The sequence below is a fragment of the Ambystoma mexicanum genome, chromosome 12 (genome assembly GCF_040938575.1).
Source record: "Ambystoma mexicanum isolate Mex_15411 chromosome 12, UKY_AmexF1_1, whole genome shotgun sequence".
In the NCBI taxonomy this organism is placed as follows: Eukaryota; Metazoa; Chordata; class Amphibia; order Caudata; family Ambystomatidae; genus Ambystoma; species Ambystoma mexicanum.
In genome coordinates this window covers 329,748,516-329,776,451 of record NC_090936.1, presented here as the reverse complement: position 1 = coordinate 329,776,451, position 27,936 = coordinate 329,748,516, and positions in this window count along the sequence as shown.

Sequence of the window (27,936 nt, the reverse complement as noted above, 5' to 3'; positions counted from 1 at the left end):
TCCCATTCCAATTCTGAGACCCTTCTTATACCATGAGACTTGATATCTCAATGCTTCTAATACCAAACCTGAGACCCGTCCTATAACATGAGATGTGATATCCAAATCCTTCCCCTTCCAAACCTTAGACCCTTCCTTTATCATGAGATGTGATATCCAACTCCTTCCCATTCCAATCCTGAGACCCTTCCGATATCATGAGATTTGTTATCTCAATGCTTCTAATATCAAACTTGAGACCCTCCCTATAGCATGAGATGTGACATCCAAGTCCTTCCCATTCCAATCCTGAGACCCTTCCTATAGCATGAGATGTGATATCTCTATGCTTCTAATACCAAACCTGAGACCATTCCTATAACATGAGATGGGATATCCAACTCCTTCCCATTCCAATCCTGAGACCCTTCCGATAGCAGAGATGTGATATCTCAATGCTTATACCAAACCTGAGACCCTTCCTATGGCCTGAGATGTCATATACAACTCCTTCCCATTCCAATCCTGAGAACCTTTCTTTAGCATGAGATGTGATATCTCAATGCTTATACCACATCTGAGACCCTTCCTATAGCATGAGATGTGATATCCAATTCCTTCCCATTCCAATCCTGAGACCCTTCCTATAGCATGAGATGTGATATCTCAATGCTTATACCAAACCTGAGAGCCTACCTATAGCATGAGATGTGATATCCAAGTCCATCCCATTCCAATCCTTAGACCCTTCCTACAGCATGCGATGTGATATCTCAATGATTCTAATACCAAACCAGAGACTCTTCCTATGACATGAGATGGGATATCCAACTCCTTCCCATTCCAATCCTGAGCCGCTTCCGATAGCAGAGATGTGATATCTCAATGCTTATACCAAACCTGAGACCCTTCCTATAACATGAGATGTGATATCCAACTCCTTCCCGTTCCAAACCTGAGACACTAACTATAGCATATGTGATATCCAACTGCTTCCCATTCCAAACATGAGACCCGTCCTATAGCAAGAAAGTAATATTCAACTCCTACCCATTCCAATCCTGAGACCCTTCCTATAGCAAGAGATGTGATATCCAAATCCTTCCCATTCCAATCCTGAGACCCTTCCTATAACATGAGATGTGATACCCAACTCCTTCCCATTCAAATCCTGAGACCCTTCCTATAGCATAAGAAGGGATATCCAACTCCTTCCCAATCCAATCCTGAGACCCTTCCGATAGCAGAGACGTGATATCTCAATGCTTCTACCAAACCTGAGACCCTTCCTTTAGCATGAGATGTGATATCCAAATCCTTCACATTCCAATCCTGAGACCCTTCCTATAGCATGAGATGTGATATCTCAATGCTTCTAATACCAAACCTGAGATCCTTCCTATAGCATGAGATGTGATATCCAATTCCTTCCCATTCCAAACGTGAGACCCTTCCTATTGGATGAGATGTGATATCCAACTCCTTCCCATTCCAACCCTGAGACCCTTCCTATAGCATGAGATGTGATGTCTCAATGCTTCTAATACCAAACCTGAGATCCTTCCTATAACATGAGATGTGATATCCAACTCCTTCCATTCCAATCCTGAGACCCGTCCTATAGCATGAGTTGTGATATCTCAATGCTTATACCAAACCTGAGACCCTTCCTATAGCATGAGATGTGATATCCAACTACTTCCCATTCCAATCCTGAGACCCTTCCTATAGCATGAGATGTGATATCTCAATGCTTCTAATACCAAACCTGAGATCCTTCCTCTAACATGAAATGTGATATCCAACTCCTTCCCTTTCCAAACCTAAGAGCCTATCTATAGCATGAGATGTGATATCCAAGTCCTTCCCATTCCAATCCTTAGACCCTTCCTACAGCATGCAATATGATATCTCAATGATTCTAATAACAAACCTGAGACCCGTCCTATAGCATGAGATATGATATCCAAGTCCTTCCCATTCCAATCCTGAGACCCTTCCTATAACATGAAATTTGATATCCAACTCCTTCCCATTCCAACCTGAGACCCTTCCTATAGCATGAGATGGGATATCCAACTTCTTCCAAATCCAATACTGATACCCTTCCGATAGCATGAGATGTGATATCCCAATGCTTCTACCAAACCTGAGACCCATACTATGGCATGAGATGTGATATCAAACTCCTTCCCATTCCAATCCTGAGACCCTTCCTATAGCTTGAGGTGTGATATCCAACTCCTTCCCATTCCAATTCTGAGACCCTTCTTATACCATGAGACTTGATATCTCAATGCTTCTAATACCAAACCTGAGACCCGTCCTATAACATGAGATGTGATATCCAAATCCTTCCCCTTCCAAACCTTAGACCCTTCCTTTATCATGAGATGTGATATCCAACTCCTTCCCATTCCAATCCTGAGACCCTTCCGATATCATGAGATTTGTTATCTCAATGCTTCTAATATCAAACTTGAGACCCTCCCTATAGCATGAGATGTGACATCCAAGTCCTTCCCATTCCAATCCTGAGACCCTTCCTATAGCATGAGATGTGATATCTCTATGCTTCTAATACCAAACCTGAGACCATTCCTATAACATGAGATGGGATATCCAACTCCTTCCCATTCCAATCCTGAGACCCTTCCGATAGCAGAGATGTGATATCTCAATGCTTATACCAAACCTGAGACCCTTCCTATGGCCTGAGATGTCATATACAACTCCTTCCCATTCCAATCCTGAGAACCTTTCTTTAGCATGAGATGTGATATCTCAATGCTTATACCACATCTGAGACCCTTCCTATAGCATGAGATGTGATATCCAATTCCTTCCCATTCCAATCCTGAGACCCTTCCTATAGCATGAGATGTGATATCTCAATGCTTATACCAAACCTGAGAGCCTACCTATAGCATGAGATGTGATATCCAAGTCCATCCCATTCCAATCCTTAGACCCTTCCTACAGCATGCGATGTGATATCTCAATGATTCTAATACCAAACCAGAGACTCTTCCTATGACATGAGATGGGATATCCAACTCCTTCCCATTCCAATCCTGAGCCGCTTCCGATAGCAGAGATGTGATATCTCAATGCTTATACCAAACCTGAGACCCTTCCTATAACATGAGATGTGATATCCAACTCCTTCCCGTTCCAAACCTGAGACACTAACTATAGCATATGTGATATCCAACTGCTTCCCATTCCAAACATGAGACCCGTCCTATAGCAAGAAAGTAATATTCAACTCCTACCCATTCCAATCCTGAGACCCTTCCTATAGCAAGAGATGTGATATCCAAATCCTTCCCATTCCAATCCTGAGACCCTTCCTATAACATGAGATGTGATACCCAACTCCTTCCCATTCAAATCCTGAGACCCTTCCTATAGCATGAGAAGGGATATCCAACTCCTTCCCAATCCAATCCTGAGACCCTTCCGATAGCAGAGACGTGATATCTCAATGCTTCTACCAAACCTGAGACCCTTCCTTTAGCATGAGATGTGATATCCAAATCCTTCACATTCTAATCCTGAGACCCTTCCTATAGCATGAGATATGATATCTCAATGCTTCTAATACCAAACCTGAGATCCTTCCTATAACATGAGATGTGATATCCAATTCCTTCCCATTCCAAACCTGAGACCCTTCCTATTGGATGAGATGTGATATCCAACTCCTTCCCATTCCAACTCTGAGACCCTTCCTATAGCATGAGATGTGATGTCTCAATGCTTCTAATACCAAACCTGAGATCCTTCCTATAACATGAGATGTGATATCCAACTCCTTCCATTCCAATCCTGAGACCCGTCCTATAGCATGAGATGTGATATCTCAATGCTTATACCAAACCTGAGACCCTTCCTATAGCATGAGATGTGATATCCAACTACTTCCCATTCCAATCCTGAGACCCTTCCTATAGCATGAGATGTGATATCTCAATGCTTCTAATACCAAACCTGAGATCCTTCCTCTAACATGAAATGTGATATCCAACTCCTTCCCATTCCAATCCTGAGACCCTTATGAAAGCATGAGATGTGTTATCTCAATGCTTCTAATACCAAACCTGAGATCCTTCCTATAACATGAGATGTGATTTCCAAATCCTTCCCCTTCCAAACCTGAGACCCTCCCTTTAGCATGAAATGTGATATCCAACTCCTTCCCATTCCAATCCTGAGACCCTTCTGATAGCATGAGATGTGATATCTCAATGCCTCTAATACCAAACCTGAGATCCTACCTCTAACATGAAATGTGATATCCATCTCATTCCCTTTCCAAACCTGAGACCCTGCCTATAGCATGAGATGTGATATCCAAGTCCTTCCCATTCCAATCCTGAGACCCTTCCTATAGCAGGTGATGTGATATCTCAATGCTTATACCAAACCTGAGACCCTTCCTATGGCATGAGATGTCATATACAACTCCTTCCCATTCCAATCCTGAGACCCTTCCTATAGCATGAGATGTGATATCTCAATGATTCTAATACCAAACCTGAGACCCTTCCTATAGCATGAGATGTGATATCCAACTTCTTCCCATTCCAATCCTGAGACCCTTCCTATAACATGAGATGTGATGTCTCAATGCTTCTAATACCAAACCTGAGATCTTTCCTATAACATGAGATGTGATATCCAACTCCTTCTCATTCCAATCCTGAGACCCTTCCGATAGCAGAGATGTGATATCTCAATGCGTATACCAAACCTGAGACCCTTCCTATGGCATGAGATGTGATATCCAACTCCTTGCCATTCAAATCCTGAGACCCTTCCTTTAGCATGAGAAGGGATATCCAACTCCTTCCCAATCCAATCCTGAGACCCTTCCGATAGCAGAGACGTGATACCTCAATGCTTCTACCAAACCTGAGACCCTTCCTTTAGCATGAGATGTGATATCCAAATCCTTCACATTCCAATCCTGAGACCCTTCCTATAGCATGAGATGTGATATCTCAATGCTTCTAATACCAAACCTGAGATCCTTCCTATAACATGAGATGTGATATCCAATTCCTTCCCATTCCAAACCTGAGACCCTTCCTATTGGATGAGATGTGATATCCAACTCCTTCCCATTCCAACCCTGAGACCCTTCCTATAGCATGAGATGTGATGTCTCAATGCTTCTAATACCAAACCTGAGATCCTTCCTATAACATGAGATGTGATATCCAACTCCTTCCATTCCAATCCTGAGACCCGTCCTATAGCATGAGATGTGATATCTCAATGCTTATACCAAACCTGAGACCCTTCCTATAGCATGAGATGTGATATCCAACTACTTCCCATTCCAATCCTGAGACCCTTCCTATAGCATGAGATGTGATATCTCAATGCTTCTAATACCAAACCTGAGATCCTTCCTCTAACATGAAATGTGATATCCAACTCCTTCCCTTTCCAAACCTAAGAGCCTATCTATAGCATGAGATGTGATATCCAAGTCCTTCCCATTCCAACCCTTAGACCCTTCATACAGCATGCAATATGATATCTCAATGATTCTAATAACAAACCTGAGACCCGTCCTATAACATGAGATGGGATATCCAACTCCTTCCCATTCCAATCCTGAGACACTTCCGATAGCAGAGATGTGATATCTCAATGCTTATACCAAACCTGAGATGTGATATACAAATCCTTCCCGTTCCAAACCTGAGACCCTTCCTATAGCATGAGATGTGATATCCAACTACTTCCCATTCCAATCCTGAGACCCTTCCTATAGCATGAGATGTGATATCTCAATGCTTCTAATACCAAACCTGAGATCCTTCCTCTAACATGAAATGTGATATCCAACTCCTTCCCTTTCCAAACCTAAGAGCCTATCTATAGCATGAGATGTGATATCCAAGTCCTTCCCATTCCAACCCTTAGACCCTTCATACAGCATGCAATATGATATCTCAATGATTCTAATAACAAACCTGAGACCCGTCCTATAACATGAGATGGGATATCCAACTCCTTCCCATTCCAATCCTGAGACACTTCCGATAGCAGAGATGTGATATCTCAATGCTTATACCAACCTGAGATGTGATATACAAATCCTTCCCGTTCAAAACCTGAGACCCTTCCTATAGCATGAGATGTGATATCTCAATGCTTCTAATACCAAACCTGAGATCCTTCCTCTAACATGAAATGTGATATCCAACTCCTTCCGTTTGGTATTAGAAGCATTGAGATATCACATCTCATGCTATAGGAAGGGTCTCAGGATTGGAATGGGAAGTAGTTGGATATCACATCTCATGCTATAGGAAGGGTCTCAGGTTTGGTATAAGCATTGAGATATCACATCTCATGCTATAGGACGGGTCTCAGGATTGGAATGGAAGGAGTTGGATATCACATCTCATGTTATAGGAAGGATCTCAGGTTTGGTATTAGAAGCATTGAGACATCACATCTCATGCTATAGGAAGGGTCTCAGGGTTGGAATGGGAAGGAGTTGGATATCACATCTCATCCAATAGGAAGGGTCTCAGGTTTGGAATGGGAAGGAATTGGATATCACATCTCATGTTATAGGAAGGATCTCAGGTTTGGTATTAGAAGCATTGAGATATCACATCTCATGCTATAGGAAGGGTCTCAGGATTGGAATGTGAAGGATTTGGATATCACATCTCATGCTAAAGGAAGGGTCTCAGGTTTGGTAGAAGCATTGAGTCTGGTTGCTTCATTCTGCAAATAATTATTTTCATCGCTCATTTTATTAATCGCCTCCTGCATGTCGCACATTTGCATTTGGCATTCATTGAACTCTTTATTTCTTTTGTCTCTTTCTTGAATCATTTTAATCATTTCTTGTTCTGCACTCTGGAGATCACCTTCTTTTTCACAATGTTCTTTTTGTAAAATCTGCATTTCTGAAACAACCTCATCTTTATCCTGCCTAATGTGATCCACTAAGGCTTTTAAGTGTGTCAATTCTTGCTCACTATCTTCAAATTGTTTCTTGCTTTTGGATAACTGAGTATCAAAGTCTCTGCATTTTAATTGCATGTCTTTTTGGCATACATCCAATTCTGCTCTCAACATTTCCTGATTTTTACTTGCCCCCTCTAATTCAGTCTTTAACCTGTTAATTAGCTGAGTATCATTCTCTTGCATTCGCAGGGATTTGTTTAAAATAAACCATATTTTGCCGCATAGCCGTATTAAACAGTCTTTCTCTGCACTTTTATCGGCTGCATTCAATAATCTTGTAAGGCAGACCTGGATTATGCTGCCTTCTGCAAAAATATTGTCTAGTTTTTCTTTCTGCACCTCACCCTGAATGCGGTTACTCCATTCTAACGTGCTATTCGAAGACCAATTCCCATGTGCAAATAACTTTGCCTCTAAATATTGCACTAGATCTGAGAATGTGGTTTCCCTTTGTGACATTCTGAAATTCGTTTTTAGTGGCACACTGCTATTATAAAATGGGTTCCCTTTAATGTGCAAATGGCAGTGTGAGACACACTTGCCACGCCCAGTAGGTACTCTATGATCACTTTCCCGGCCTGCAGCGCACCATAAATATGTAGGGTATTTTGTGGAGATTTGGGGCCTGACGGTATTTTATTACCGCCGAAAAATAACTTAGCAATAATCACTCTTTGTATTCAGATTTGGCCATGTGCAACAATAATACAATGGACATGCATTATTTCAGCACCCAGACCTGCATATTTGGTATACGTGGTTGGTGGTATTTTGGTGAGCATAATTCCCTTGTTTTATTTGTGGCCCCAATGTCCAGAATCCCTTATCTTTGCATAGATTTTTCGTGTGATCACTAGAGAGACCTCAGACCTGCATTCTAGGAATACCACATTTTCCAGTGATAGTGTTGGTGTGCCACCATGGGCGAACTCACTGACTTATTTACGACAGAGAGCTATATGTGGTAGTCTTGTGGTAATTTCCACTACCTTATGTACGGTAGGGAGCTATGTTCAGAGAGTCTCTCTTCCCGTTGGCTCATGTACCTCCAACAAGCTATGCTACAGTCACTCACAATTATTCATACTGATTTTGACATGCACACATCTGTCTTAAAATGACCATTGCACTGTTTAAAAATCTCCCCACATCATCAGCATTGTAATGGTAAACAATAAACATCACCCGTCTGTTTTCAAATATTTTTCTGTATTATAAAAGTTGTATTTAAAAACGATCTCATTCTTTACAGAAATAAAATGGTACAGTCAAAGCATTGTCTGTGACACTCTGCAAAGATAGTGGCGGAGAACAGAACTCAAATTGCAACATTAGCACTTGATTAAGACACGCACAGGAATCCTACACTGACTGCATATTACCGTACACACTCAGCTCCCACACTTCTCATTACCTTATCTTTTTAGTTGTTCTCTTTGTGAATGTGGCTCTCTTGGATTAACTCCAGCAAAAAGGAACGCTTGCCTTCTCAAACCGGGGTCATTGCCTGGAATTCTCAGCTTTTGCAGATAGGAATGCCTCAGCCAGTGGAAAGGTCCTTCTTTCAGCTCTCCCCAATCTCGACTGCAGCAGGACACAGGAATCTGCATTCAGTCAGGAGCCCCACAGCCAGGTCTTCTCCCCAATAGTGCAGAAAGATGTCTGCCTGTCTTTTTCCCTGATACTGCCCACTAAAACTTTCCTCTCAGCCCTCTGTATGACGTGTCCCAATGAAATCCATCATCTCTCATCCTCCTACTCTTCAACAATAGCTTCGCTTATACATTTGCAATTGTTGCAAATCTGACTTCCTTCTTCCTGCAGTTACTGTGCACAAAAACACGGAGAATCAGGCAGAGAAGAGAAGAAAAAAATCTGCACACGCATTTAAATGGTTTTCAGAGTATGCCTAATTCTGCAGTGGAGAACACATTTTATTAGTGGGTTATGTTAAATAAGGTTTTATTAGTCAGGTTAATTGTTAATAGGTTAGCTGTTAATTTTCAAATGTGTCTCTAGCAATATAGGCATTTCAGGTGAAAAATAGTGTGCATTTTTAAATGAGCACGTGTGCTTTTAACTGTAAAAATAGATTTGCATCTTATATGTTAAAATCGTTTTTGACTGAATAGCCTGTCTTTCCTTGTTAATCTGGTAACCCATATAGCAATGCATCGCACCCTTGTGGTGGTGCTGCAAAAAAAAAAATGTGCTACTTGTGCAGTATTACTGTACTCTGTACTGTAACACGCCAAATATCCTTACAGATATCACATCTCATGCTAAAGGAAGGGTCTCAGGTTTGGAAGGGGAAGGATTTGGATATCACATCTCAATTTATAGGACGGGTCTGTGGTTTGGTATTAGAAGCATTGAGATATCATATCTCATGCTATCGGAAGGGTCTCAGGATTAGATTGGGAAGGAGTTGGATATCACATCTCATGTTATAGGAAGGGTCTCAGGATTGGAATGGGAAGGATTTGGATATCACATCTCATGTTATAGGAAGGGTCTCAGGTTTGTTATTAGAAGCATTGAGATATCATATCTCATGCTATCGGAAGGGTCTCAGGATTGGATTGGGAAGGAGTTGGATATCACATCTCATGTTATAGGAAGGGTCTCAGGTTTGGTATTAGAAGCATTGAGATATCACATCTCATGCTATCGGAAGATTCACAGGTTGGAATTTGAAGGAGTCTCAGGATTGGAATGGGAAGGAGTTGGATATCACATCTCATGCTAAAGGAAGGGTCTCAGGTTTGGAATGGGAAGGACTTGGATATCACATCTCATGGTATAGGAAGAGTCTCAGGTTTGTTATAAGAAGCATTGAGATATCACATCTCATGTTATAGGACAGTCTCAGGTTTGGTATTAGAAGCATTGAGATATAACATCTCATAGTATAGGACGGGTCTCAGGATTGGAATGGGAAGGAGTTGGATATCACATTTCATGCTAAAGGGAGGGTCTCATGATTGATATTAGAAGCATTGAGATATCACATCTCATGCTATCGGAAGGGTCTCAGGATTGGATTGGGAAGGAGTTGGATATCACATCTCAAGTTATAGGACGGGTCTGTGGTTTGGTATTAGAAGCATTGAGATATCATATCTCATGCTATCGGAAGGGTCTCAGGATTGTATTGGGAAGGAGTTGGATATCACATATATTATAGGAAGGGTCTCAGGTTTGTTATTAGAAGCATTGAGAAATCACATCTCATGTTATAGGACAGTCTCAGGTTTGGTATTAGAAGCATTGAGATATCATATCTCATGGTATAGGACGGGTCTCAGGATTGAAATGGGAAGGAGTTGGATATCACATCTCATGCTAAAGGAAGGGTTGCAGGTTTGGAAGGGGAAGGATTTGGATATCACATCTCAATTTATAGGACGGGTCTGTGGTTTGGTATTAGAAGCATTGAGATATCATATCTCATGCTATCGGAAGGGTCTCAGGATTGGATTGGGAAGGAGTTGGATATCACATCTCATGTTATAGGAAGGGTCTCAGGATTGGAATGGGAAGGATTTGGATATCACATCTCATGTTATAGGAAGGGTCTCAGGTTTGTTTTTAGAAGCATTGAGATATCGCATCTCATGTTATAGGACAGTCTCAGGTTTGGTATTAGAAGCATTGAGATCTCATATCTCATGCTATCGGAAGGGTCTCAGGATTGGAATGGGAAGGATTTGGATATCACATCTCATGTTATAGGAAGGGTCTCAGGATTGGAATGGGAAGGATTTGGATATCACATCTCATGTTATAGGAAGGGCCTCAGGTTTGTTATTAGAAGCATTGAGATATCGCATCTCATGTTATAGGAGAGTCTCAGGTTTGGTATTAGAAGCATTGAGATATCATATCTCATGGTATAGGAATGGTCTCAGGATTGGAATGGGAAGGAGTTGGATATCACATCTCATGCTATAGGAAGGGTCTCAGGATTGGAATGGGAAGGATTTGGATATCACATCTCATGTTATAGGAAGGGTCTCAGGTTTGTTATTAGAAGCATTGAGATATCACATCTCATGTTATAGGACAGTCTCAGGTTTGGTATTAGAAACATTGAGATATCACATCTCATGGTATAGGACGGGTCTCAGGATTGGAATGGGAAGGAGTTGGATATCAAATCTCATGCTATAGGAAGGGTCTCAGGATTGGAATGGGAAGTAGTTTGATATCACATCTCATGCCATAGGAAGGTCTCAGGTATGGTAGAAGCATTAAGATATCATATCTCATGCTATCGGAAGGGTCTCAGGATTGGATTGGGAAGGAGTTGGATATCCCATCTCATGCTATAGGAAGGGTCACAGGTTGGAATTGGAAGGAGTTGGATATCACATCTCATGCTATCGGAAGGGTCTCAGGATTGGAATGGGAAGGAGTTGGATATCACATCTCATGCTATAGGGAGGGTCTCAGGTTTGATATTAGAAGCATTGAGATATCATATCTCATGCTATCGGAAGGGTCTCAGGATTGGATTGGGAAGGAGTTGGATATCACATCTCAAGTTATAGGAAGGGTCTCAGGATTGGATGGGAAGAGTTGGATATCACATCTCATGCTATAGGAAGGGTCTCAGGTTTGGTAGAAGCATTGGGATATCACATCTAATGCTATAGGAAGGGTCTCAGGAGTACAATGGGAAGGGGTTGGATATCACATCTCATGATAAAGGAAGGGTCTCATGTTTGGAAGGGGAAGGATTTGGATATCACATCTCAAGTTATAGGACGGGTCTGTGGTTTGGTATTAGAAGCATTGAGATATCATATCTCATGCTATCGGAAGGGTCTCAGGATTGGATTGTGAAGGAGTTGGATATCACATCTCGTGTTATAGGAATGGCCTCAAGATTGGAATGGGAAGGACTTGGATATCACATCTCATGTTATAGGAAGGGTCTCAGGTTTGTTATTTGAAGCATTGAGATATCACATCTCATGTTATAGGACAGTCTCAGGTTTGGTATTAGAAGCATTGAGATATCATATCTTATGGTATAGGACGGATCTCAGGATTGGAATGGGAAGGAGTTGGATATCACATCTCATGCTATAGGAAGGGTCGCAGGATTGGAATGGGAAGGATTTGGATATCACATCTCATGTTATAGGAAGGGTCTCAGGTTTATTAGAAGCATTGAGATATCACATCTCATGTTATAGGGCAGTCTCAGGTTTGGTATTAGAAGCATTGAGATATCACATCTCATGGTATAGGACGGGTCTCAGGATTGAATTGGGAAGGAGTTGGATCTCCCATCTCATGCTATAGGAAGGGTCACAGGTTGGAATTGGAAGGAGTTGGATATCACATCTCATGCTATCCGAAGGGTCTCAGGATTGGATTGGGAAGGAGTTGGATATCACATCTCATGTTATAGGAAGGGTCTCAGGATTGGATGGGAAGAGTTGGATATCACATCTCATGCTATTGGAAGGGTTTCAGGTTTGGTAGAAGCATTGGGATATCACATCTCATGCTATAGGAAGGGTCTCAGGATTGGAATGGGAAGGAGTTGGATATCACATCTCATGATAAAGGAAGGGTCTCAGGTTTGGAAGGGGAAGGATTTGGATATCACATCTCAAGTTATAGGACGGGTCTGTGGTTTGGTATTAGAAGCATTGAGATATCATATCTCATGCTATCGGAAGGGTCTCAGGATTGGATTGGGAAGGAGTTGGATATCACATCTCATGTTATAGGAAGGGTCTCAAGATTGGAATGGGAAGGACTTGGATATCACATCTCATGTTATAGGAAGGGTCTCAGGTTTGTTATTAGAAGCATTGAAATATCACATCTCATGTTATAGGACAGTCTCATGTTTGGGATTAGAAGCATTGAGATATAACATCTCATAGTATAGGACGGGTCTCAGGATTGGAATGGGAAGGAGTTTGATATCACATCTCGTGCCATGGGAAGGTGTCAGGTTTGCTAGAAGCATTAAGATATCACATCTCATGCTATCGGAAGGGTCTCAGGATTGGATTGGGAAGGAGTTGGATATCAAATCTCATGTTATAGGAAGGGTCTCAGGTTTGTTATTAGAAGCATTGAGATATCACATCTCATGTTATAGGACAGTCTCAGGTTTGGTATTAGAAGCATTGAGATATAACATCTCATGGTATAGGACGGGTCTCAGGATTGGATGGGAAGAGTTGGATATCATATCTCTTGCTATAGGAAGGGTCTCAGGTTTGGTAGAAGCATTGGGATATCACATCTCATGCTATAGGAAGGGTCTCAGGATTGGAATGGGAAGGAGTTGGATATCACATCTCATGCTAAAGGAAGGGTCTCAGGTTTGGAAGGGGAAGGATTTAGATATCACATCTCAAGTTATAGGACGGGTCTGTGGTTTGGCATTAGAAGCATTGAGATATCATATCTCATGCTATCGGAAGGGTCTCAGGATTGGATTGCGAAGGAGTTGGATATCACATCTCATGTTATAGGAAGGGTCTCAAGATTGGAATGGGAAGGACTTGGATATCACATCTCATGTTATAGGAAGGGTCTCAGGTTTGTTATTAGAAGCATTGAGATATCACATCTCATGTTATAGGACAGTCTCAGGTTTGGTATTAGAAGCATTGGATATAACATCTCATAGTATAGGACGGGTCTCAGGATTGGAATGGGAAGGAGTTGGATATCACATCTCATGCTATAGGGAGGGTCTCAGGTTTGATATTAGAAGCATTGAGATATCACATCTCATGCTATCGGAATGGTCTCAGGATTGGATTGGGAAGGAGTTGGATATCACATCTCATGTTATAGGAAGGCTCTCAGGTTTGTTATTAGAAGCATTGAGATATCACATCTCATGTTATAGGACAGTCTCAGGTTTGGTATTAGAAGCATTGAGATATCATATCTCATGGTATAGGACGGGTCTCAGGATTGGACGGGGAAGGATTTGGATATCACATCTCAATTTATAGGACGGGTCTGTGGTTTGGTATTAGAAGCATTGAGATATCATATCTCATGCTATCGGAAGGGTATCAGGATTGGATTGGGAAGGAGTTGGATATCACATCTCATGTTATAGGAAGGGTCTCAGGATTGGAATGGGAAGGATTTGGATATCACATCTCATGTTATAGGAAGGGTCTCAGGTTTGTTATTAGAAGCATTGAGATATCGCATCTCATGTTATAGGACAGTCTCAGGTTTGGTATTAGAAGCATTGAGATATCATATCTCATTGTATAGGACGGGTCTCAGGATTGGAATGGGAAGGAGTTGGATATCACATATCATGCTATAGGACGGGTCTCAGGATTGGAATGGGAAGGAGTTGGATATCACATCTCATGATAAAGGAAGGGTCTCAGGTTTGGAAGGGGAAGGATTTGGATATCACATCTCAAGTTATAGGACGGGTCTGTGGTTTGGTATTTGAAGCATTGAGATATCATATCTCATGCTATCGGAAGGGTCTCAGGATTGGATTGGGAAGGAGTTGGATATCACATCTCATGTTATAGGCAGGGTCTCAAGATTGGAATGGGAAGGACTTGGATATCACATCTCATGTTATAGGACAGTCTCAGGTTTGGTATTAGAAGCATTGAGATATAACATCTCATAGTATAGGACGGGTCTCAGGATTGGAATGGGAAGGAGTTTGATATCACATCTCATGCCATGGGAAGGTCTCAGGTTTGCTAGAAGCATTAAGATATCACATCTCATGCTATCGGAAGGGTCTCAGGATTGGATTGGGAAGGAGTTGGATATCGCATCTCATGCTATAGGAAGGGTCACAGGTTGGAATTGGAAGGAGTTGGATATCACAGCTCATGTTATAGGAAGGGTATCAGGATTGGAATGGGAAGGACTTTGATATCACATCTCACGCTATAAGGGAGGGTCTCAGGTTTGGTATTAGAAGCATTGAGATATCACATCTCATGCTATCGGAAGGGTCTCAGGATTGGATCGGGAAGGAGTTGGATATAACATCTCATGTTATAGGAAGGTTCTCAGGATTGGATGGGAAGAGTTGGATATAAGATCTCATGTTATAGGAAGGGTATCAGGATTGGAATGAGAAGGACTTTGATATCACATCTCACGCTATAGGGAGGGTCTCAGGTTTGGTATTAGAAGCATTGAGATATCACATCTCATGTTATAGGAAGGGTCTCAGGTTTGTTCTTAGAAGCATTGAGATATCACATCTCATGTTATAGGACAGTCTCAGGTTTGGTATTAGAAGCATTGAGATATACCATCTCATGGTATAGGACGGGTCTCAGGATTGGAATGGGAAGGAGTTGGATATCATATCTCATGCTAAAGGAAGGGTCTCAGGTTTGGAAGGGGAAGGATTTGGATATCACATCTCAAGTTATAGGACGGGTCTGTGGTTTGGTATTAGAAGCATTGAGATATCATATCTCATGCTATCAGAAGGGTCTCAGGATTGGATGGCGAAGGAGTTGGATATCACATCTCATGGTATAGGAAGGGTCTCAAGATTGGAATGGGAAGGACTTGGATATCACATCTCATGTTATAGGAAGGGTCTCAGGTTTGTTATTAGAAGCATTGAGATATCACATCTCATGTTATAGGACAGTCTCAGGTTTGGTATTAGAAGCATTGGATATAACATCTCATAGTATAGGACGGGTCTCAGGATTGGAATGGGAAGGAGTTGGATATCACATCTCATGCTATAGGGAGGGTCTCAGGTTTGATATTACAAGCATTGAGATATCACATCTCATGCTATCGGAAGGGTCTCAGGATTGGAATGGGAAGGACTTGGACATCACATCTCACGTTATAGGAAGGGTCTCAGGTTTGTTATTAGAAGCATTGAGAAATCACATCTCATGTTATAGGACAGTCTCAGGTTTGGTATTAGAAGCATTGAGATATAACATCTCATGCTATCGGAAGGGTATCAGGATTGGAATGGGAAGGACTTTGATATCACATCTCGCTATAGGGAGGGTCTCAGGTTTGGTATTAGAAGCATTGAGATATCACAGCTCATGCTATCGGAAGGGTATCAGGATTGGAATGGGAAGGACTTTGATATCACATCTCGCTATAGGGAGGGTCTCAGGTTTGGTATTAGAAGCATTGAGATATCACATCTCATGCTATCAGAAGGGTCACAGGATAGGAATGGGAAGGATTTGGATATCACATCTCATGTTATAGGAAGGGTCTCAGGTTTGGTATTAGAAGCATTGAGATATCACATCTCATGTTATAGGACAGTCTCAGGTTTGGTATTAGAAGCATTGAGATATAACATCTCATAGTATAGGACGGGTCTCAGGATTGGAATGGGAAGGAGTTGGATATCACATTTCATGCTAAAGGGAGGGTCTCAGGTTTGATATTAGAAGCATTGAGATATCACATCTCATGCTATCGGAAGGGTCTCAGGATTGGATTGGGAAGGAGTTGGATATCACATCTCAAGTTATAGGACGGGTCTGTGGTTTGGTATTAGAAGCATTGAGATATCATATCTCATGCTATCGGAAGGGTCTCAGGATTGTATTGGGAAGGAGTTGGATATCACATATGTTATAGGAAGGCTCTCAGGTTTATTATTAGAAGCATTGAGATATCACATCTCATGTTATAGGACAGTCTCAGGTTTGGTATTAGAAGCATTGAGATATCATATCTCATGGTATAGGACGGGTCTCAGGATTGGAATGGGAAGGAGTTGGATATCACATCTCATGCTAAAGGAAGGGTCTCAGGTTTGGAAGGGGAAGGATTTGGATATCACATCTCAATTTATAGGACGGGTCTGTGGTTTGGCATTAGAAGCATTGAGATATCATATCTCATGCTATCGGAAGGGTCTCAGGAATGGATTGGGAAGGAGTCGGATATCACATCTCATGTTGTAGGAAGGGTCTCAGGATTGGAATGGGAAGGATTTGGATATCACATCTCATGTTATAGGAAGGGTCTCAGGTTTGTTCTTAGAAGCATTGAGATATCGCATCTCATGTTATAGGACAGTCTCAGGTTTGGTATTAGAAGCATTGAGATATCATATCTCATGCTATCGGAAGGGTCTCAGGATTGGAATGGGAAGGATTTGGATATCACATCTCATGTTATAGGAAGGGTCTCAGGATTGGAATGGGAAGGATTTGGATATCACATCTCATGTTATAGGAAGGGCCTCAGGTTTGTTATTAGAAGCATTGAGATATCGCATCTCATGTTATAGGAGAGTCTCAGGTTTGGTATTAGAAGCATTGAGATATCATATCTCATGGTATAGGACGGGTCTCAGGATTGGAATGGGAAGGAGTTGGATGTCACATCTCATGCTATAGGAAGGGTCTCAGGATTGGAATGGGAAGGATTTGAATATCACATCTCATGTTATAGGAAGGGTCTCAGGTTTGTTATTAGAAGCATTGAGATATCACGTCTCATGTTATAGGACAGTCTCAGGTTTGGTATTAGAAACATTGAGATATCACATCTCATGGTATAGGACGGGTCTCAGGATTGGAATGGGAAGGAGTTGGATATCACATCTCATGCTATAGGAAGGGTCTCAGGATTGGAATGGGAAGTAGTTTGATATCACATCTCATGCCATAGGAAGGTCTCAGGTATGGTAGAAGCATTAAGATATCATATCTCATGCTATCGGAAGGGTCTCAGGATTGGATTGGGAAGGAGTTGGATATCCCATCTCATGCTATAGGAAGGGTCACAGGTTGGAATTGGAAGGAGTTGGATATCACATCTCATGCTATCGGAAGGGTCTCAGGATTGGAATGGGAAGGAGTTGGATATCACATCTCATGCTATAGGGAGGGTCTCAGGTTTGATATTAGAAGCATTGAGATATCATATCTCATGCTATCGGAAGGGTCTCAGGATTGGATTGGGAAGGAGTTGGATATCACATCTCATGTTATAGGAAGGGTCTCAGGATTGGATGGGAAGAGTTGGATATCACATCTCATGATATATAGGAAGGGTCTCAGGTTTGGTAGAAGCATTGGGATATCACATCTCATGCTATAGGAAGGGTCTCAGGATTGCAAAGGGAAGGGGTTGGATATCACATCTCATGATAAAGGAAGGGTCTCAGGTTTGGAAGGGGAAGGATTTGGATATCACATCTCAAGTTATAGGACGGGTCTGTGGTTTGGTATTAGAACCATTGAGATATCATATCTCATGCTATCGGAAGGGTCTCAGGATTGGATTGTGAAGGAGTTGGATATCACATCTCATGTTATAGGAATGGCCTCAAGATTGGAATGGAAAGGACTTGGATATCACATCTCATGTTATAGGAAGGGTCTCAGGTTTGGTATTAGAAGCATTGAGATATCATATCTCATGGTATAGGACGGATCTCAGGTTTGGAATGGGAAGGAGTTGGATATCACATCTCATGCTATAGGAAGGGTCTCAGGATTGGAATGGGGAGGATTTGGATATCACATCTCATGTTATAGGAAGGGTCTCAGGTTTATTAGAAGCATTGAGATATCACATCTCATGTTATAGGGCAGTCTCAGGTTTGGTATTAGAAGCATTGAGATATCACATCTCATGGTATAGGAAGGGTCTCAGGATTGGATTGGGAAGGAGTTGGATATCACATCTCATGTTATAGGAAGGGTCTCAGGATTGGATGGGAAGAGTTGGATATCACATCTCATGCTATAGGAAGGGTCTCAGGTTTGGTAGAAGCATTGAGATATCACATCTCATGCTATAGGAAGGGTCTCAGGATTGGAATGGGAAGGAGTTGGATATCACATCTCATGATAAAGGAAGGGTCTCAGGTTTGGAAGGGGAAGGATTTGGATATCACATCTCAAGTTATAGGACGGGTCTGTGGTTTGGTATTAGAAGCATTGAGATATTATATCTCATGCTATCGGAAGGGTCTCAGGATTGGATTGGGAAGGAGTTGGATATCACATCTCATGTTATAGGAAGGGTCTCAAGATTGGAATGGGAAGGACTTGGATATCACATCTCATGTTATAGGAAGGGTCTCAGGTTTGTTATTAGAAGCATTGAAATATCACATCTCATGTTATAGGACAGTCTCATGTTTGATATTAGAAGCATTGAGATATAACATCTCATAGTATAGGACGGGTCTCAGGATTGGAATGGGAAGGAGTTGGATATCACATCTCATGCCTTGGGAAGGTCTCAGGTTTGCTAGAAGCATTAAGATATCACATCTCATGCTATCGAAAGGATCTCAGGATTGGATTGGGAAGGAGTTGGATATCGCATCTCATGTTATAGGAAGGGTATCAGGATTGCAATGGGAAGGACTTTGATATCACATCTCACGCTATAGGGAGGGTCTCAGGTTTGGTATTAGAAGCATTGAGATATCGCATCTCATGCTATCGGAAGGGTCTCAGGATTGGATCGGGAAGGAGTTGGATATAACATCTCATGTTATTAGAAGCATGGAGATATCACATCTCATGTTATAGGACAGTCTCAGGTTTGGTATTAAAAGCATTGAGATATCATATCTCATGGTATAGGACGGGTCTCAGGATTGGACGGGGAAGGATTTGGATATCACATCTCAATTTATAGGACGGGTCTGTGGTTTGGTATTAGAAGCATTGAGATATCATATCTCATGTTATCGGAAGGGTATCAGGATTGGATTGGGAAGGAGTTGGATATCACATCTCATGTTATAGGAAGGGTCTCAGGATTGGAATGGGAAGGATTTGGATATCACATCTCATGTTATAGGAAGGGTCTCAGGTTTGTTATTAGAAGCATTGAGATTTCGCATCTCATGTTATAGGACAGTCTCAGGTTTGGTATTAGAAGCATTGAGATATCATATCTCATTGTATAGGACGGGTCTCAGGATTGGAATGGGAAGGAGTTGGATATCACATATCATGCTATAGGACGGGTCTCAGGATTGGAATGGGAAGGAGTTGGATATCACATCTCATGATAAAGGAAGGGTCTCAGGTTTGGAAGGGGAAGGATTTGGATATCACATCTCAAGTTATAGGACGGGTCTGTGGTTTGGTATTTGAAGCATTGAGATATCATATCTCATGCTATCGGAAGGGTCTCAGGATTGGATTGGGAAGGAGTTGGATATCACATCTCATGTTATAGGCAGGGTCTCAAGATTGGAATGGGAAGGACTTGGATATCACATCTCATGTTATAGGACAGTCTCAGGTTTGGTATTAGAAGCATTGAGATATAACATCTCATAGTATAGGACGGGTCTCAGGATTGGAATGGGAAGGAGTTTGATATCACATCTCATGCCATGGGAAGGTCTCAGGTTTGCTAGAAGCATTAAGATATCACATCTCATGCTATCGGAAGGGTCTCAGGATTGGATTGGGAAGGAGTTGGATATCGCATCTCATGCTATAGGAAGGGTCACAGGTTGGAATTGGAAGGAGTTGGATATCACAGCTCATGTTATAGGAAGGGTATCAGGATTGGAATGGGAAGGACTTTGATATCACATCTCACGCTATAAGGGAGGGTCTCAGGTTTGGTATTAGAAGCATTGAGATATCACATCTCATGCTATCGGAAGGGTCTCAGGATTGGATCGGGAAGGAGTTGGATATAACATCTCATGTTATAGGAAGGTTCTCAGGATTGGATGGGAAGAGTTGGATATCAGATCTCATGTTATAGGAAGGGTATCAGGATTGGAATGAGAAGGACTTTGATATCACATCTCACGCTATAGGGAGGGTCTCAGGTTTGGTATTAGAAGCATTGAGATATCACATCTCATGTTATAGGAAGGGTCTCAGGTTTGTTATTAGAAGCATTGAGATATCACATCTCATGTTATAGGACAGTCTCAGGTTTGGTATTAGAAGCATTGAGACATACCATCTCATGGTATAGGACGGGTCTCAGGATTGGAATGGGAAGGAGTTGGATATCATATCTCATGCTAAAGGAAGGGTCTCAGGTTTGGAAGGGGAAGGATTTGGATATCACATCTCAAGTTATAGGACGGGTCTGTGGTTTGGTATTAGAAGCATTGAGATATCATATCTCATGCTATCGGAAGGGTCTCAGGATTGGATTGCGAAGGAGTTGGATATCACATCTCATGGTATAGGAAGGGTCTCAAGATTGGAATGGGAAGGACTTGGATATCACATCTCATGTTATAGGAAGGGTCTCAGGTTTGTTATTAGATGCATTGAGATATCACATCTCATGTTATAGGACAGTCTCAGGTTTGGTATTAGAAGCATTGGATATAACATCTCATAGTATAGGACGGGTCTCAGGATTGGAATGGGAAGGAGTTGGATATCACATCTCATGCTATAGGGAGGGTCTCAGGTTTGATATTACAAGCATTGAGATATCACATCTCATGCTATCGGAAGGGTCTCAGGATTGGAATGGGGAGGACTTGGACATCACATCTCACGTTATAGGAAGGGTCTCAGGTTTGTTATTAGAAGCATTGAGAAATCACATCTCATGTTATAGGACAGTCTCAGGTTTGGTATTAGAAGCATTGAGATATAACATCTCATGCTATCGGAAGGGTATCAGGATTGGAATGGGAAGGACTTTGATATCACATCTCGCTATAGGGAGGGTCTCAGGTTTGGTATTAGAAGCATTGAGATATCACAGCTCATGCTATCGGAAGGGTATCAGGATTGGAATGGGAAGGACTTTGATATCACATCTCGCTATAGGGAGGGTCTCAGGTTTGGTATTAGAAGCATTGAGATATCACATCTCATGCTATCAGAAGGGTCACAGGATAGGAATGGGAAGGATTTGGATATCACATCTCATGTTATAGGAAGGGTCTCAGGTTTGTTATTAGAAGCATTGAGATATCATATCTCATGCTATCGGAAGGGTCTCAGGATTGGATTGGGAAGGAGTTGGATATCACATCTCATGTTATAGGAAGGGTCTCAGGTTTGGTATTAGAAGCATTGAGATATCACATCTCATGTTATAGGACAGTCTCAGGTTTGGTATTAGAAGCATTGAGATATAACATCTCATAGTATAGGACGGGTCTCAGGATTGGAATGGGAAGGAGTTGGATATCACATTTCATGCTAAAGGGAGGGTCTCAGGTTTGATATTAGAAGCATTGAGATATCACATCTCATGCTATCGGAAGGGTCTCAGGATTGGATTGGGAAGGAGTTGGATATCACATCTCAAGTTATAGGACGCGTCTGTGGTTTGGTATTAGAAGCATTGAGATATCATATCTCATGCTATCGGAAGGGTCTCAGGATTGTATTGGGAAGGAGTTGGATATCACATATGTTATAGGAAGGCTCTCAGGTTTATTATTAGAAGCATTGAGATATCACATCTCATGTTATAGGACAGTCTCAGGTTTGGTATTAGAAGCATTGAGATATCATATCTCATGGTATAGGACGGGTCTCAGGATTGGAATGGGAAGGAGTTGGATATCACATCTCATGCTAAAGGAAGGGTCTCAGGTTTGGAAGGGGAAGGATTTGGATATCACATCTCAATTTATAGGACGGGTCTGTGGTTTGGCATTAGAAGCATTGAGATATCATATCTCATGCTATCGGAAGGGTCTCAGGAATGGATTGGGAAGGAGTCGGATATCACATCTCATGTTATAGGAAGGGTCTCAGGATTGGAATGGGAAGGATTTGGATATCACATCTCATGTTATAGGAAGGGTCTCAGGTTTGTTCTTAGAAGCATTGAGATATCGCATCTCATGTTATAGGACAGTCTCAGGTTTGGTATTAGAAGCATTGAGATATCATATCTCATGCTATCGGAAGGGTCTCAGGATTGGAATGGGAAGGATTTGGATATCACATCTCATGTTATAGGAAGGGTCTCAGGATTGGAATGGGAAGGATTTGGATATCACATCTCATGTTATAGGAAGGGCCTCAGGTTTGTTATTAGAAGCATTGAGATATCGCATCTCATGTTATAGGAGAGTCTCAGGTTTGGTATTAGAAGCATTGAGATATCATATCTCATGGTATAGGACGGGTCTCAGGATTGGAATGGGAAGGAGTTGGATGTCACATCTCATGCTATAGGAAGGGTCTCAGGATTGGAATGGGAAGGATTTGGATATCACATCTCATGTTATAGGAAGGGTCTCAGGTTTGTTATTAGAAGCATTGAGATATCATATCTCATGGTATAGGACGGGTCTCAGGATTGGAATGGGAAGTAGTTTGATATCACATCTCATGCCATAGGAAGGTCTCAGGTATGGTAGAAGCATTAAGATATCATATCTCATGCTATCGGAAGGGTCTCAGGATTGGATTGGGAAGGAGTTGGATATCCCATCTCATGCTATAGGAAGGGTCACAGGTTGGAATTGGAAGGAGTTGGATATCACATCTCATGCTATCGGAAGGGTCTCAGGATTGGAATGGGAAGGAGTTGGATATCACATCTCATGCTATAGGGAGGGTCTCAGGTTTGATATTAGAAGCATTGAGATATCATATCTCATGCTATCGGAAGGGTCTCAGGATTGGATTGGGAAGGAGTTGGATATCACATCTCATGTTATAGGAAGGGTCTCAGGATTGGATGGGAAGAGTTGGATATCACATCTCATGATATATAGGAAGGGTCTCAGGTTTGGTAGAAGCATTGGGATATCACATCTCATGCTATAGGAAGGGTCTCAGGATTGCAAAGGGAAGGGGTTGGATATCACATCTCATGATAAAGGAAGGGTCTCAGGTTTGGAAGGGGAAGGATTTGGATATCACATCTCAAGTTATAGGACGGGTCTGTGGTTTGGTATTAGAACCATTGAGATATCATATCTCATGCTATCGGAAGGGTCTCAGGATTGGATTGTGAAGGAGTTGGATATCACATCTCATGTTATAGGAATGGCCTCAAGATTGGAATGGGAAGGACTTGGATATCACATCTCATGTTATAGGAAGGGTCTCAGGTTTGGTATTAGAAGCATTGAGATATCATATCTCATGGTATAGGACGGATCTCAGGTTTGGAATGGGAAGGAGTTGGATATCACATCTCATGCTATAGGAAGGGTCTCAGGATTGGAATGGGAAGGATTTGGATATCACATCTCATGTTATAGGAAGGGTCTCAGGTTTATTAGAAGCATTGAGATATCACATCTCATGTTATAGGGCAGTCTCAGGTTTGGTATTAGAAGCATTGAGATATCACATCTCATGGTATAGGAAGGGTCTCAGGATTGGATTGGGAAGGAGTTGGATATCACATCTCATGTTATAGGAAGGGTCTCAGGATTGGATGGGGAGAGTTGGATATCACATCTCATGCTATAGGAAGGGTCTCAGGTTTGGTAGAAGCATTGAGATATCACATCTCATGCTATAGGAAGGGTCTCAGGATTGGAATGGGAAGGAGTTGGATATCACATCTCATGATAAAGGAAGGGTCTCAGGTTTGGAAGGGGAAGGATTTGGATATCACATCTCAAGTTATAGGACGGGTCTGTGGTTTGGTATTAGAAGCATTGAGATATTATATCTCATGCTATCGGAAGGGTCTCAGGATTGGATTGGGAAGGAGTTGGATATCACATCTCATGTTATAGGAAGGGTCTCAAGATTGGAATGGGAAGGACTTGGATATCACATCTCATGTTATAGGAAGGGTCTCAGGTTTGTTATTAGAAGCATTGAAATATCACATCTCATGTTATAGGACAGTCTCATGTTTGATATTAGAAGCATTGAGATATAACATCTCATAGTATAGGACGTGTCTCAGGATTGGAATGGGAAGGAGTTGGATATCACATCTCATGCCTTGGGAAGGTCTCAGGTTTGCTAGAAGCATTAAGATATCACATCTCATGCTATCGAAAGGGTCTCAGGATTGGATTGGGAAGGAGTTGGATATCGCATCTCATGTTATAGGAAGGGTATCAGGATTGCAATGGGAAGGACTTTGATATCACATCTCACGCTATAGGGAGGGTCTCAGGTTTGGTATTAGAATCATTGAGATATCGCATCTCATGCTATCGGAAGGGTCTCAGGATTGGATCGGGAAGGAGTTGGATATAACATCTCATGTTATTAGAAGCATGGAGATATCACATCTCATGTTATAGGACAGTCTCAGGTTTGGTATTAAAAGCATTGAGATATCATATCTCATGGTATAGGACGGGTCTCAGGATTGGACGGGGAAGGATTTGGATATCACATCTCAATTTATAGGACGGGTCTGTGGTTTGGTATTAGAAGCATTGAGATATCATATCTCATGTTATCGGAAGGGTATCAGGATTGGATTGGGAAGGAGTTGGATATCACATCTCATGTTATAGGAAGGGTCTCAGGATTGGAATGGGAAGGATTTGGATATCACATCTCATGTTATAGGAAGTGTCTCAGGTTTGTTATTAGAAGCATTGAGATTTCGCATCTCATGTTATAGGACAGTCTCAGGTTTGGTATTAGAAGCATTGAGATATCATATCTCATTGTATAGGACGGGTCTCAGGATTGGAATGGGAAGGAGTTGGATATCACATATCATGCTATAGGACGGGTCTCAGGATTGGAATGGGAAGGAGTTGGATATCACATCTCATGATAAAGGAAGGGTCTCAGGTTTGGAAGGGGAAGGATTTGGATATCACATCTCAAGTTATAGGACGGGTCTGTGGTTTGGTATTTGAAGCATTGAGATATCATATCTCATGCTATCGGAAGGGTCTCAGGATTGGATTGGGAAGGAGTTGGATATCACATCTCATGTTATAGGCAGGGTCTCAAGATTGGAATGGGAAGGACTTGGATATCACATCTCATGTTATAGGACAGTCTCAGGTTTGGTATTAGAAGCATTGAGATATAACATCTCATAGTATAGGACGGGTCTCAGGATTGGAATGGGAAGGAGTTTGATATCACATCTCATGCCATGGGAAGGTCTCAGGTTTGCTAGAAGCATTAAGATATCACATCTCATGCTATCGGAAGGGTCTCAGGATTGGATTGGGAAGGAGTTGGATATCGCATCTCATGCTATAGGAAGGGTCACAGGTTGGAATTGGAAGGAGTTGGATATCACAGCTCATGTTATAGGAAGGGTATCAGGATTGGAATGGGAAGGACTTTGATATCACATCTCACGCTATAAGGGAGGGTCTCAGGTTTGGTATTAGAAGCATTGAGATATCACATCTCATGCTATCGGAAGGGTCTCAGGATTGGATCGGGAAGGAGTTGGATATAACATCTCATGTTATAGGAAGGTTCTCAGGATTGGATGGGAAGAGTTGGATATCAGATCTCATGTTATAGGAAGGGTATCAGGATTGGAATGAGAAGGACTTTGATATCACATCTCACGCTATAGGGAGGGTCTCAGGTTTGGTATTAGAAGCATTGAGATATCACATCTCATGTTATAGGAAGGGTCTCAGGTTTGTTATTAGAAGCATTGAGATATCACATCTCATGTTATAGGACAGTCTCAGGTTTGGTATTAGAAGCATTGAGACATACCATCTCATGGTATAGGACGGGACTCAGGATTGGAATGGGAAGGAGTTGGATATCATATCTCATGCTAAAGGAAGGGTCTCAGGTTTGGAAGGGGAAGGATTTGGATATCACATCTCAAGTTATAGGACGGGTCTGTGGTTTGGTATTAGAAGCATTGAGATATCATATCTCATGCTATCGGAAGGGTCTCAGGATTGGATTGCGAAGGAGTTGGATATCACATCTCATGGTATAGGAAGGGTCTCAAGATTGGAATGGGAAGGACTTGGATATCACATCTCATGTTATAGGAAGGGTCTCAGGTTTGTTATTAGATGCATTGAGATATCACATCTCATGTTATAGGACAGTCTCAGGTTTGGTATTAGAAGCATTGGATATAACATCTCATAGTATAGGACGGGTCTCAGGATTGGAATGGGAAGGAGTTGGATATCACATCTCATGCTATAGGGAGGGTCTCAGGTTTGATATTACAAGCATTGAGATATCACATCTCATGCTATCGGAAGGGTCTCAGGATTGGAATGGGAAGGACTTGGACATCACATCTCACGTTATAGGAAGGGTCTCAGGTTTGTTATTAGAAGCATTGAGAAATCACATCTCATGTTATAGGACAGTCTCAGGTTTGGTATTAGAAGCATTGAGATATAACATCTCATGCTATCGGAAGGGTATCAGGATTGGAATGGGAAGGACTTTGATATCACATCTTGCTATAGGGAGGGTCTCAGGTTTGGTATTAGAAGCATTGAGATATCACAGCTCATGCTATCGGAAGGGTATCAGGATTGGAATGGGAAGGACTTTGATATCACATCTCGCTATAGGGAGGGTCTCAGGTTTGGTATTAGAAGCATTGAGATATCACATCTCATGCTATCAGAAGGGTCACAGGATAGGAATGGGAAGGATTTGGATATCACATCTCATGTTATAGGAAGGGTCTCAGGTTTGTTATTAGAAGCATTGAGATATCATATCTCATGCTATCGGAAGGGTCTCAGGATTGGATTGGGAAGGAGTTGGATATCACATCTCATGTTATAGGAAGGGTCTCAGGTTTGGTATTAGAAGCATTGAGAAATCACATCTCATGCTATCGGAAGGTTCACAGGTTGGAATTGGAAGGAATCTCAGGATTGGAATGGGAAGGAGTTGGATATCACATCTCATGCTAAAGGAAGGGTCTCAGGTTTGGAATGGGAAGGACTTGGATATCACATCTCATGTTATAGGAAGAGTCTCAGGTTTGTTATTAGAAGCATTGAGATATCACATCTCATGTTATAGGACAGTCTCAGGTTTGGTATTAGAAGCATTGAGATATAACATCTCATAGTATAGGACGGGTCTC